The sequence below is a fragment of the Thamnophis elegans genome, chromosome 8 (genome assembly GCF_009769535.1).
Source record: "Thamnophis elegans isolate rThaEle1 chromosome 8, rThaEle1.pri, whole genome shotgun sequence".
Lineage (NCBI taxonomy): Eukaryota > Metazoa > Chordata > Lepidosauria > Squamata > Colubridae > Thamnophis > Thamnophis elegans.
The window spans coordinates 27,871,032-27,884,294 of NC_045548.1; the positions used below are offsets into that span (position 1 = coordinate 27,871,032).

The window sequence follows — 13,263 nt, forward strand, 5'->3', positions numbered from 1 at the left end:
AGTGAGGAATTTCATGCGAGTATAGATCTCGCACTCTGCTTTGTTAAATTCCTTGTATCTGAAACCAGTAAAGTTGTGTATCTTGCCATCCTCTTAATTTCCAGAGGTGCAGTGGCTTCTTTTCCTTTCTATTTCCTTTCCTTTTCCACTCCTTGTTTTTGTGCACGGGGCTGTTGGTAGAATTCCTTTCTTTCTGTTTCACTGACGTTTGCCTTCAAATCCCACTTAAAGTATGGCAATAAGCATGCAGTTAAGGAAATGAACTAACAGATCACTGTTTTTGTCAGAATGATAAAACTGACACAGGCTCTGCCCCTTTTAGCTATGCATGCAACATTGTGATACACATACCAAAGTGGTGGGCTTCAGTTGCAATGCTACAACACTATTTATGCCCTTCTGATAACCCTTCCCATTGCTTGCCCAGGCCACTGAAGCAAAACCCTTTTGATTATTAATGGGAATCTTCAAGCTACTTGCTACATGTAGCTATATGGGCCCTAAATGGCTATGTTGGAAGAAATGTCCATCAGGGTTCAGTTCCAAATGGAGAGAAAGAAGCTGAAAACATGGAGGCTGCTTGGAAGGATAGTTTAATGGTGAACATGGGTTTGAAGTCTTGGGTAGTTAACCACATGTAGTGGAGGGAGAGATATATTTATACCCTCTCTTGGATCCTGCCCTAGAGCTTCCTGTTCCTGTGCAAGGGCAGGTATCCTATTGGTTGCTGTAAGGGTCATGTGCAAATCTTAGAGTTTGTCCAAGTCTGGTTGAACTGTGGACTTATGAAATATCCCCAGGTGATTTTGCAATGGAGTGAGCCTGCTATTAAATAGGTAGAGGGCTAATCCTATTATGTGCTGAGGGCCATGTCTTAATCCCATCACCCTGGAGCTGAAAGGTTGGGGGAAGGGGTGTAGGGAGCTGCAGGGAGCTGCTTTTTCTTTAAAAACATATTTCTCCTTTTCTCATCCAGAGAAATACAATATTCAGTCTTGTTAATATTTCCCAAAACATTTCATTCTTCTAGGAGTGGTGGTGCTTTCTTCAGCTAGAATCCTGCTCCCACCTCCTTACTTCTCTGCTTCTTTCTAAGAAGCTGCCATCATAACTGCTACAGTATTATATTTATTCTTCTCCTTCTTTTCAGGCAATTATCATCTCCCAAGCAGCTTACAACAACTTAAAAATAGAGTCAATCTCTGATCCTAGTTCACAATCTGAGAAGACAAGGCTTCACACAAAAGGTGAGAAATGGAGAGAAACGAGACAGTAGGGAGTGCAATTCCTTAGGGCTCTAACAAATTACAAGCAATTTCCTGCCTTTTATAGACATTTCAATCTGGGATTTTCCCTTCCCGGAACTCCTGCATGAGTATCTTCTGCTTTTAAGAATATTTAAAATTAGGCTAAACTTGGAGAAGAAAGTGATGTATTTAAACATTTTATTCTTAAGGTGCTCAAAAAATGGCTATTTGGGCAAAATCTCTATACATCAAAGCATATTCCTGGATACTTTATGCAAGAGGACCGCAAGGGATTAATACTGAATCTGATAATGCTACCAGGTTTTTCTCTTATCATGGAGCTCCTGTGTAAGACTTGAAATAAATATAATCTTGTATAAAACACTTCCCAACTCATTATATATACAGAGGCAGGAAATTGTATTCCCCACAAATATAAAATAATATAAAGATATTGGACCGGGGGGGCGGAGCCTGTTGCCGAGGAGGACTCAACCGAGCTCCTCTCAGAGATCTGGTCTGTATATCTAAATAAGATCATAGATATCACCCCTTTTTGGCTAAGAAAGGGGCAGGGAGTAGCTCTGTGTGCTAGGGTCTATTCGTAATTCACAGCCTTTCTCTTTTTTTTTGGCTGTGGACAGAGATTAGATCCAGCGTGAGCGGAGCTTTTATCTCCAGCCAGTTCTTCTCAGCTGCCTTTTTTGCAGCCCCAGACAGGCGAGCCCCCCCCCCCCAGGACAAAGCAAAGTTGTTTGAAGCTAGGATTAATACGGGCGGGTCCCACCCCTGTGAGATTTATGCTTTTATTACTATCTTAAACACCAGCACCATTTGTCTTAGAGGCTTCTTTGTTTAAACGGACTTCAAAATGGCGATTTCTCCCCGTTGGTGACTGATAGGGGATGTACTTAGCCGGTTTTACCTTCCTGCAGACCGCTCCTTAACAAAATAATTTTTTTTTTTTTTTTTGGAAACAGAGGGGAGCGAAAGCGCTGTTTATTTGTTTATTTATAATGGCACCCAGGTCAAAATCGAAGCGTCTCTCTACAAATGTGCCTAAAGAATCTAAAGAATCTATACTGGAATCGCAGCCCTTGTCTCCTACGCCCTCTACTGGAGAATTTTTAACACAGGAATTTTTCTTTCAAATGCTTAATGATTTTAAACAAGAAATTAAGGAATTTGTATTGGAGCTATATGATGATTTAAAGTCTAAAATTGACCAAATGAAGGTGAATACGTTTGCAGCCGTGTCTGCCCTGTCAGATTATTCTGCTGAAATGGAGAATAAATTGGAAAGCTTGGAGGAGGCTAATTTTAATTTGACTACTAATATTCAAATATTACAACAAAAAATTAGAGACACTCAAGAACAGCTCGTGATGATAAACTTTAATAAGAAGGCATTCGCAATAAGAGTCAGAGGATTCCGCGAAAAGGAGCGAGAGAATCTGAAACAGACCTTTGTTGAAGCCTTCAGCCATGCGGTGGGAAGCCCGGGACTTAACTTTGATTGGCAGATTCGGAAAATCTATCGCCAGAATTCGTTGGTAGCGGAACAGCGACAGCTCCCGAGGGACATAATTATATATTTTTCCACAAAAGAATCCAGAAACGCGATTATGCAAAAGTTTCATAATAATAGTCTGCGAGTTGATGACCAGGACTTGATTGTCTTCAAAGAAATACCTTTCCAGATGTTGAGAGCAAGAAGAGACTATGCTTTTTTAACTAAAGAGCTTAGAAATCAACAGATTCAATATAGATGGGAGGCCCCAGCCGGCATTACGGTCACATTTGAGAATCAAAGACTTCGTCTTAACTCTGTTTCGGAGGCTCGAGATTTCTATTACAAGACTTTGAAGGCGGGACTTCCTGATTCACTTGGGAAAGAGGAGAGACAAGCTGAAGGAGAAGGCAAGCAACAGACCACATGGCTGCAAGATGGAGGGGGTAGCCTTTTCTCCCTCGGAGAAGCAGAAAAGCGGAGATCGAGGATTTAGACATTTTAAAATATTTGCCAAAGTTGTGGACTGAATGGGGGTTTGCGACCTCTCTCCGGTAGAAAAAGCGGAACTTATTGGTGGGGTGATACTGATTGTATATATGTAAAATGAATGCGGAATGATTTATGTTGTTTAAATTCTGTTAGAAGGGATTACTTTAAAACAGAAGGTAAACTGATTCTTGTTGAAAGTATTATTTGAATATGTGGAATGATCCATGCTATTTAATTTTTATTAGAAGGGAAAGCTTGGTGAAATTATTTTGAGTTGGATTTTAAATTAATGTCTGCATAAATTTGATAGTGGTAAATATCAGAGAAGCAAGGGATGAGGGTAAAATGCATGCGGAATGATTTACGTATATTGGTGGGGTGATATTGAATGTATATATGTAAAAGGATGCAAAATGATTTATGTTGTTTAAATTCTGTTAGAAGGGAAAGCTGGACGAGATTATTTTTTAAAACAGAAGGTTAACTGATTCTTGTTGAAAGTATTATTTGAATATGTGGAATGATCCATGCTATTTAATTCTTATTAGAAGGGAAAGTTTGGTGAAATTATTTTGAGCTAGATCTTAAACTAATGTCTGCATAAATTTGATAGTGGTAAATATCAGACAAGCAAGGGATGAGGGTAAAATGCATGCGGAATGATTTACGTTGTTTAAATTCTATTAGAAGGGAAAGCCGGTCGGGATCATCTTAAGATAGAATGTAAACTGATTTTTGTGTAAAGTAATACTTGATTCACGCTGCTTAAATTTTACTAAGAAGGGAAAGTTTGGTTAGATTATTTTGAATTACTGTTTGAAAATAAGGTTAAGAAAGATTATTTACGCTGTTTAAATCCTATTAGAAGGGAAAGTTTGATTATTCTTCTGTAAAGTAATATTTGAATATGTGGAATGATCCACGCTGCTTAAATTTTACTAGAAGGGATTATTTTTGAGCTAGATTGTATATTGATGTCTATACAAATTTGTACAAATGTTTATCTGAATACAAGGTTAAGGAAGAGGAACGGGAGAGTCTACAGGAGGTTGGGGTAAATAACAAAGAAGTAAGAGATGAGAATAAAATATAGATAGAATGACTTACACTATTTAAGCATAGATAAAGATGGGGGGCTGAACTTAACACAAAGAGTTCTTTTTCTTTTTTTTCCTTTTTCTTTTTTCTTTTTTCTTTTTTCTTTTCTTTCTTTTTTCTTGTTTTTCTTTCCTTTAATATATTACTTTTATTTTTAATCCATACGAACACAAGATACTTTAGATAGAAGGCAGTGCCAGGTGTGGGCCCTGGGAAGTCGGGAGGATTAGGGATGGGGATTTATGGTGGGTGGGTGGGTGGGTGTTAACATAGTCTCAATAAGAACAAGAATGCACTTATATACGGTTGTTTTTTTTCCCTTTTTTTTTCTCTTTTCTTTCTTTATATTTTTTTTTCCTTGGTTTATTTTACTTTTTATCAGATTAAACAACACTTGAATAAAGGCATACACCAAGGAGGGAGGTAGAGGGAAAGAAGAGGGAGGAGTAAGGAAGGAGTAAGGGGAATGTAAGGAGGGCGTGTTGGGAGTAAGGGGAGAAGGAAGGTTTGAGGGGAAAGGGAAGTAGGAGGGGAGTGTTAGAGGGAGGAAAGGAAAGTTGGAGGGGGTAGATGGGGTGTATGGAGGATGGAAGTGTCAGGTGGGGTTGTGAATGATGAGTTGTGTTTTCTTTTTTATTTTGTTTTATTTTTTTTTTCTTATAGCAAATACCCTGTATATAAGTGATTGTAAAATGGAATGTGAAAATGAATAAAATATATTTAAAAAATAATAATAATATAAAGATATAACTAATTCATTTCCATTATTTTACAGTTCCTCAAGAAAGGCTTTCACTTTTCACTTATTATATTGTACCCAGAAAGCTTATTTTCATCTCTAGAACAATCTTCTAGTTACTAAAACAAAAAAGGTTGTTTTCAGTCTTGTCCACCTTTGTATCTATTCTGAAAATATAGTAATATAATAATAGATCTTCCATAACAAATTAAAAATGTGAATGACTTTCTGTGATTAAAAACTGAATCTTGACATTGACAATATTAAGTTAACCCAATGCCTCTATTTTTACACTGTTACATTGTTATTTGAAAATATTATACAGTAGAATGACATCCAGGCTTCCCATGAATTCCTCAACAAAAAGGAGTCCACTGACCGCAATAAAAGATTATCATTTTAATTGCGCTTGTTCTTACTTGTAATTACATTACATTTAATGAAGAACTCTACTTGCAGATTTAAGATAGGAACCCACCAGCTGTCGCATGCTGACCTCCTTTCCAATTACTTGTGAAAGCTATTCTTAGAATTAGTCACATCTCAGGTGCCTCTTGTAGCCATACAACTGTGGGGCATCAAGAAGCCCCCTTGTGCCATGCTGCTGGGCTGGGGTAGTTGAGTCTGCCATGGATGGCTGCAGCTTTGTGCCGCCCTGTGGCCAGAGGTGGTATTTTACCGGTTTGGACCAGATCACCCAAACTGGTAGAGGAAATCGTGGGTGGCTCCACCCACCTGCGCTCGCCACGATGACATCCCATTTAGATCATTCTTTCACCAAAAGCAAATTTGTGGTAGGCTCTGCTCATGCGTGGAGTTCACATTGGCAAACCGGTAGGGAAGGTAAGTGTATACCACCCCTGCCTGTGGCTCGGTGACTTCTTGCAATCCCAGAGCTGCAATGTGGCAAGCAGCCCCAGAGCTACATTGTTCTGGCACTGCTTTCTGCCTTGCTAGGAAGGGTTCAGGATGACCAAAAGGCAGAGATTGGGAGAATAGGCAGCTGAAACAGTTGAAGGGTAGGCAGTCCCTTAGCTTGGAAGATCCAAAATTCAAGGCTAATGTTTGATCGGGTAATGGAGAGGCACACACAGGCTAACAGTAACAACAGCTCCTTATTAAGTACAACAAGTGAGAACAATCCAGCGAAGGTTGACTCTGACAGCAGCCCTTTTATAGGGAGCTGTCAGACCCTTCGACCAATAGGGATTAAACTTCTGTTCCTTGGTGGAAACCGCTGTAGTTAGAACAAGTATCTAACACCTAGCAAAATTCTTAAAGGAAAGATAAAGATGAAACAAGAAACATTTCTTTTGGGCTTAATGGAAAAAGACTTGGGGAAAAAATTGGAATTTTGATTTTATATATGTTGACGGCAGCAAGAAGTCATTGTCCCTTCTGATCTAGATTGACATAATTCCCATTATTCTCAAAAGTCTTTCCTACTACTATATTTGTTTTAGGCAGACATAAAATAGACCTACAATTCAACCATAATCATATTCCACAATATACTCCCTAACCTACATTTAAGAAGGGCATTTTGAAGAATTTCGCACCCTGATTCTCCAATATCAAAACCACTTGACAAATTACAGGTAGAATACTGAGCTCTTTTTTTCCTGTAATCCTTCAAGAAATTGAAATCTGCTATACTCTGAACAACTGTATGGAAAACAAGGTAAATTGTTTTAAGTAGATTTCTGTAAATTGTTGGTTGAGTAAGGCTGTTAATTTTCTGAAGACATTCAGAAAATAATCTACAATGAAATGAGTGGACCTTCTTTCTGAAAAAATAGAAATTACCCAGAAAGTTGTTATCCTAAGCATATTTATAAAGTTATTAAAATACAGCAGGAATGATAAGTAGGTGGACTGAAACTTACACAGATTCCCCATCAAATTCATCTATTGAAAGAAAATGAAAACTTCTTTCAGTTAAAGAATGGAAGTAGAATCAAGACCAAGACATTTTTATGTAAGCTTTCTCAGCTTTTCTACCATCTAAGTTGTGTGGGGAAACAATGTCATTTCTCAAAAAAATATTCATTTAAATTTGACAACAAATTTCCTTTAAAATATTTTTCCAAACTAAATGTTGTTGACAGATTAACTACATACTTCAGTTCACTATCTCCTCAGAGAACATACTATAGACTTTTTCTTATCTGGGCTTAAAACCCTGTAGCTAAAATACTTAATAATGTTGATTCTTCAAAATGATGGAACTTTACTTACATGGATATGCATATATAAACCTTCCCCAGTCTGCAGATTATGTTTTGTGAGAGGACATATGAATCTCTATGTGTTTATGTAAATCTTGGTGTCTAGATGCACCTGAGTGTATGTTTAAGTCATTCATCTATTCATTTTCCATTCATTTGTTCATTCATTCATTCATTTTCATTTATTTATTCATTCATTCCCCATCTTTCTATTCTGATAAATACTCAAGGCAGTTCACAAAATTTAAAAAAATACAAGGTTAAAAACATACATTCAAATTAATATTAAATTTATTACAACATTGTTTAATAATTTAAAACCTGGCAAAGTAGCGATATCTTTGCACATTTCTAAATGTGGAGAGAAAGCTTGAACAGCATTCTTTAAAATGAAAAAGGTCTTCTGCAGTCACGACATAAGCCTAAGACTGAAAACCAGGCTTGTCAGATGTTACATCTTTTCTATCCTGCTCTACAGTGTAGAAAGTTGATCTCTGACAGAAAACCACTTGAAGAGACTAGAAGCATTTGAAATGTGGATTTACAGGTGGCTGTTACTGATAAGCTGAGTTGACAAAATCAGAAACAAGGTGGGGATAAGCCGCCTGGGAAAGCCAAGAGAAATAATCAAAATAATCAAAAAGCGAAAGTTAGAATATTTTGGATATGTGATGCGACACCCGGAAAAATATGGCATACTTCAGTTAATCCTCCAGGGAAAAATTGAATGCAAATGAGGTCCAGGCAGAAGAAGAACATCATGGCTTCAAAATCAAGGAACTGGTTTGGACAAAACCCAGCAGCACTTTTTCGTGCGGCTGTTGATAAAAATAGGGTTGCCAACATGATCGCCAACGTCCGATGACCGATATGGCACAAGAAGAAGAAATGTATAGAAGTAGATATTGAATGAAGCTTGTAAAAGCCAGTTTCTTATATCTAGGAACATAGAAATGTAAGGCACATTTTCTTCCTCCAGTCAAAAGAAAAAGCTTTTTACAATGGAGGAAACTTCGAACAAGACTCCACTGCAGATCTTTAGAGACAGACAGGTTTTTAACTTAGGTTCTAAGCTACTCAAAGCTTTAAAGGCCAAAACTATCATGTTATAATAAACCAGAAAGCAAATTTCAATCAGTATAAATCTTTCAAAACAGGCATCTTTTATTTCCAGTACATTGCACTACTAGCAGCCAAATTTTGCAACCATTTAAATTATTAAAGCAATTAAAAATAATAGTGACTTTTATCACCTGCAGGTATCAAGTACTAAAATATTTAAAGAATATTGTGTTGAAATCAGAAAAGCTGTATAGACTGAAAATACAACAGAGAAACCTGGGGAATTTTGAAAATGTCAGTGTTGAATTATATCTCCAAATCATTGCATTTGTTTTTGAGGAATATTGTTAATATTGGACATAGGAAATAGCCAAAAGAATAATACAGAGAAAAATGTAAATCATCAATTTTTGAAAGGTTATCTTTTCTACTAATCAAAAATAACAGTTTCCTCTTGATATTGATTTCATAATATCTTAGAAACCCAGCAAATTTTTATATACACTTTAATACATTGCTACTAAATGGTTAATATCTGTGATATATTTAGGCAATTTATATCAATTTTAGTATTGTCAGTAGATTATGGTCAAAAAGATAAGTCATCAACCAGCCAATTTTTCTAGGTAAACGGAAAGCAAGAGGCAGGGGTCTTGGGTTTTGCAGGTGAATACCTTTCATATTTGATGCCCAAACTGGACCAGTTTTTAATACTTCCCTTCTTTGTCCATGAGAGCTCATTAGGTATAATATAATGTTTAAGCATCAGTTTAGAGACCAAAAGGTTGAGCTCCACATCTGCCTCAAAGCCAACTGGTGACTTTGGCCCAGTCACTTTTCTCTGTTCAAGGAAGAAGGAACTAGCAAGCAAGATGTCCCAAATGTGCTTTTTTCAGGAGACAACTGGACTTTTTCATTTTTCTTTGAAGAAGTTTCGCTTCTTATTCAAGAAGTTTCTTCAATTCTGACTGGATGGTGGGGAATGGAAGGATTTTCAGTTGTGTGTCCCTTCACTGTTGAAGACAGGCACAAGCCATTGGGTATAAGATTGTGTGTTGTCTGCATCTCAAACTCAAGTACAAATCATTTTTGTAGTCTGCAATTTTTCTGGAAATCTCTTCATACTTCTGCACAATTCAAAGGGTATTCATCCCAAAGTGCATAGCTAAATATCTATAGAGATTTTCAGTCATCCAGGTCATGATTGTCCTAAAGATGCTTTTTCAGGAGGCAATTAGACTTTCTTGGTTTTCTTTGAAGATGCTTCATTTCTCATCAGTGGTGGGTTTCAAATTTTTTTAGAACCTCTTCTGTAGGTGCGGCCTGCTTTGTGGGAGTGGCTTGCCAGCCATGTGACTGTTGGGAATGGCCAACTTGTAAAATGCGATGAAACTCACTTACCAACGCTCTTGCTTAGCAACCAAAATGTTGGCTTGGAAACTGGCATTTGAAGCACACATATCTTAAAGCTGTCAAGTTACAAGAACTTTGCACCCCTAACCCTTTAGAAAAAAAACGCAGGGGTGTTCAAACTTGACAGCTTTAAGACTTGTGGACTTCAACTCCCAGAATTCCTCCTCTCACTCTTCATTTTGATGATGTGGGGACAGGTGGGGGGAGGAAGCTGGAACCGGTTCTAAACGGCACAGTATATTTGTGGAACCTCTTCTATAGAAGAGGTTAGAACTGGCAGGAACCCACCCCTGCTTCTCATCCAAGAAGCTTCTTTAGCTCTGATGGATGTTGAGGAATGGAAGGATTTATATTCCTTGCAGACTATTTGCAGAGTTGTTGAGGCCACTTGGAAGTTTAGCTCTGGACTCAGGGTAACCCGAGTAGTGCAAATGTATGTAGAACCTTCTTGGCTGCAAGATGTTTTCTGCCCTGTGTCCCTTCAATGTTGAAGGGTGCAGGCTGTTGGAGATGAGTCTTCAAAGAAAAACAAGAAAGTCGAGTTGCCGCTTGAAAAAGGACCTTTTGGAACCCCATAGAAAGCTTTACTCCAGTGGTGAAATTCAATTTTTTTACTACCAGTTCTGTGGGTGTGGCTTGGTGGGTGTGGCTTGGTGGACATGGCAGGGAAGGATATTGCAAAATCTCCATTCCCACCCCACTCTGGGGCCAGCCAGAGGTGGCATTTACCAGTTCTCTGAAATACTCAAAATGTCAGCTACCGGTTCTTCAGAACTTGTCAGAATCTGCTAGATTTCACCCCTGCTTTACACCCTAAAGCATCTTCTTTACTGTGAGACTTATCCACCAAAAAACTCGGGTCCTTAGTAATTGCTCCAGTAACAACAGACAAGAAATAAATGCTTAGACCCTAATCTGACAGTATTTTGATTTTTAGGGACTATTTTATTTTTCTGTTGATTTTATTTTTCAAATTTGTGTCATCCATTGTAGGTTGGCTAGGTGTACCTCTAGGAAATAGATACCACAAATATTCCTGAAACTCTACTTTATTGCAGGATGGAATAACAGCACCTGTACCCTATTATACCAAAAAGAATGAAGGTGGGGCAATCCTAAGTTTCTTTCCTACCACTTGTCCCAAAGGTGCTTTTTTTCAAGAGGAAACAGGGCTTTCTGTTTTTTCTTTGAAGACATTTTACTTCTTCCAGCTTTCTGCAAGGAGTACAAATCCTTCCATTCCCCACCTTCTAGTTAGAGCTGAAGAAGCTTCTTGGATGAGAAATAAAATGTCTTCAAAGAAAAACCAGAAAGTCCAGTTGCCTCTTGAAAAAAACACCTTTGGGACAACCATGACCTGGATGAAGGAGAATCTCCATAGATATATGTACACTGAGATCATATGCACCAAAGACAAATTCCTTGTGTGTCCAATCACACTTGTCAAATAAAGAATTCTATTCTATTCTATTCTATTCTATTCTATTCTATTCTATTCTATTCTATTCTATTCTATTCTATTCTATTCTATTCTATTCTATTCTATTCTTCCTTTAAGATTCTTTCCATATACTTTTACAGTTTAGGTATCATGAATTGATAATTAATGTGTTTGATATTTATATATTATTGTTTTTATTTTGTTTCCCCATGTAGTTTGCTTTGTATTTCTTTTCAATAGCATTATTGTTTTTTTTTAATTATGATGTTTCCTGATTTGTTTCTTCACTCCCTAAACCGCAATCTAGTTTAGATCAGAGTTTGGCTTTGGCAGAGCCACTCATAAAATAAAATTAAAAAGGACCTCAGAATGACCTTTCCAACCACCCAATTTGCATGGCTGGTTGTTGCATTTTAACAAGACAGTGACAGATTTAAGAGAAATATATTTGCATAAGAGATGTCTGTTACCATTCAGTAAGAAAGCAAGCATCCACATTCTCTAACTATCCTTTGTCTTGTCTTCATGCCCAGAGGAAAAGCTATTAGACAATCCAGACACTGAATTTGTATATCATTTTCCTATATTGTGATCATTTTAAATTTATGCTTTTTTCATTAATCATCTTTGTGCATTTAATTTATATTAGCATATATTTCAAAGCATAGTCTTCTTGCACTCTTATTTTTCTTATTTATTTTTGTTATTTTTATTCCAGTAGAATTCCTGGTGGCGCATGGCAATAAAAATGCAAAATAAGTCATATTAAAAACAAATAAAATATTTTAAAAACAACCCCCTTTTAATAGTCTAGTATTATCAGAAATTGCTAGTCATTAGCAGATCATTTCGGCTACCAAATATTTCCTATTTGATGTCTTGGGGTTTTATTCTCTATCAGTCTACACTTCTAGATTTTTTTACAGCAAAAAAGATTTGGTCTGCAGGATCAACAGCAAAGGAAATTTCTAGACAGGTCTCACATGTTGGCTAAATGTAGCTTACATTTGAAAACAAAATCTCCCTGAAATTAAGCTCAGGAGAGAGGCTCCGAATAGATACATGAATTTCTGCAAGCACTCCAGTACCTGGTTACTTTCTTACTGTTTCCCATCCTCTGATGCTATCACTTGTAAAAACAGCTAAAACAGCCTGACTAGAAGCTGCCAAGTCAAATAATTTGCCAATTTGAATCTTCCTGTTCCAACTCAAAAGCAAGAATTAGTGATATTTTTGCGAATGGATGCATGTACAGCAGTAGTGGAATTCAATTTTTTTTACTACCGGTTCTATGGGTGTGGCTTGATGGGCGTGGCATGGCTTGGTAGGCATGGCTTGGTGGGCCTGGCAGGGGAAGGATACTGTAAAATCTCCCTTCCTTCCCCACTCCAGTGGAAGGTTACTGCCAAATCCCCATTCCCTCCCGATCAGCTGGGACTTGGGTGGCAGAGAATAGATGGGGGCAGGGCCAGTCAGAGGTGGTATTTACCGGTTCTCCGAACTACTTAAAATTTCCGCTACCAGAGAACTGGTCAGAACCTGCTGAATACCACCTCTGATGTACAAAGCTGAGGAAAGCCCCAATTTGTATTAAAGATGATTGCTTCTCTAAAACTATTTGCAATATTTTTCTGGTATTGCAAAATTCATTGCTTACATACTGTCTTTTTTTAAAGCAATGTAATTGTCCTGCTTTTATCCCTGAGCCCCAATGGTACAGTTGTGGCAGACAAACCCTTCCCAAAACCTGGAGTTTGATCCTAATGAGGCTCAAGGTAGACTCAACCTTCCAGTCTTCCAAGGTCAGTAAAATAAGGATCCAGATTGTTGAGGGCAAAATGCTGATATACTAAACCACCCAGAAAGTTCCATAAAGCACAATGGGTTTGGTAAGTCTAAGTCTATAGCTATTGCTATTGCTATAAATTCATCAAGGGCATCCATATAAAGTGATTAATGTGGCTTCATGTCATCTGCCGAGATACATCTCTTCCCTGTCTAAGTTTTCCCCCAAATACCAATGCAGTCTGTGG

At 37.6% G+C, this 13,263-nt stretch overlaps 1 long non-coding RNA gene across 1 annotated transcript in view; it reads left to right on the forward strand.

The window, feature by feature from the left end:
* The window catches only part of LOC116512100, a 57,987-nt gene extending 55,720 nt beyond the window's left edge, over positions 1-2,267 (forward strand). Inside the window, exons 5-6 of the long non-coding RNA XR_004255812.1 lie at positions 1,151-1,247; positions 2,228-2,267. This is a non-coding gene — a long non-coding RNA (uncharacterized LOC116512100). The remainder of the gene's footprint in view (positions 1-1,150; positions 1,248-2,227) is intronic.
* Positions 2,268-13,263: the final 10,996 nt, after the last annotated feature.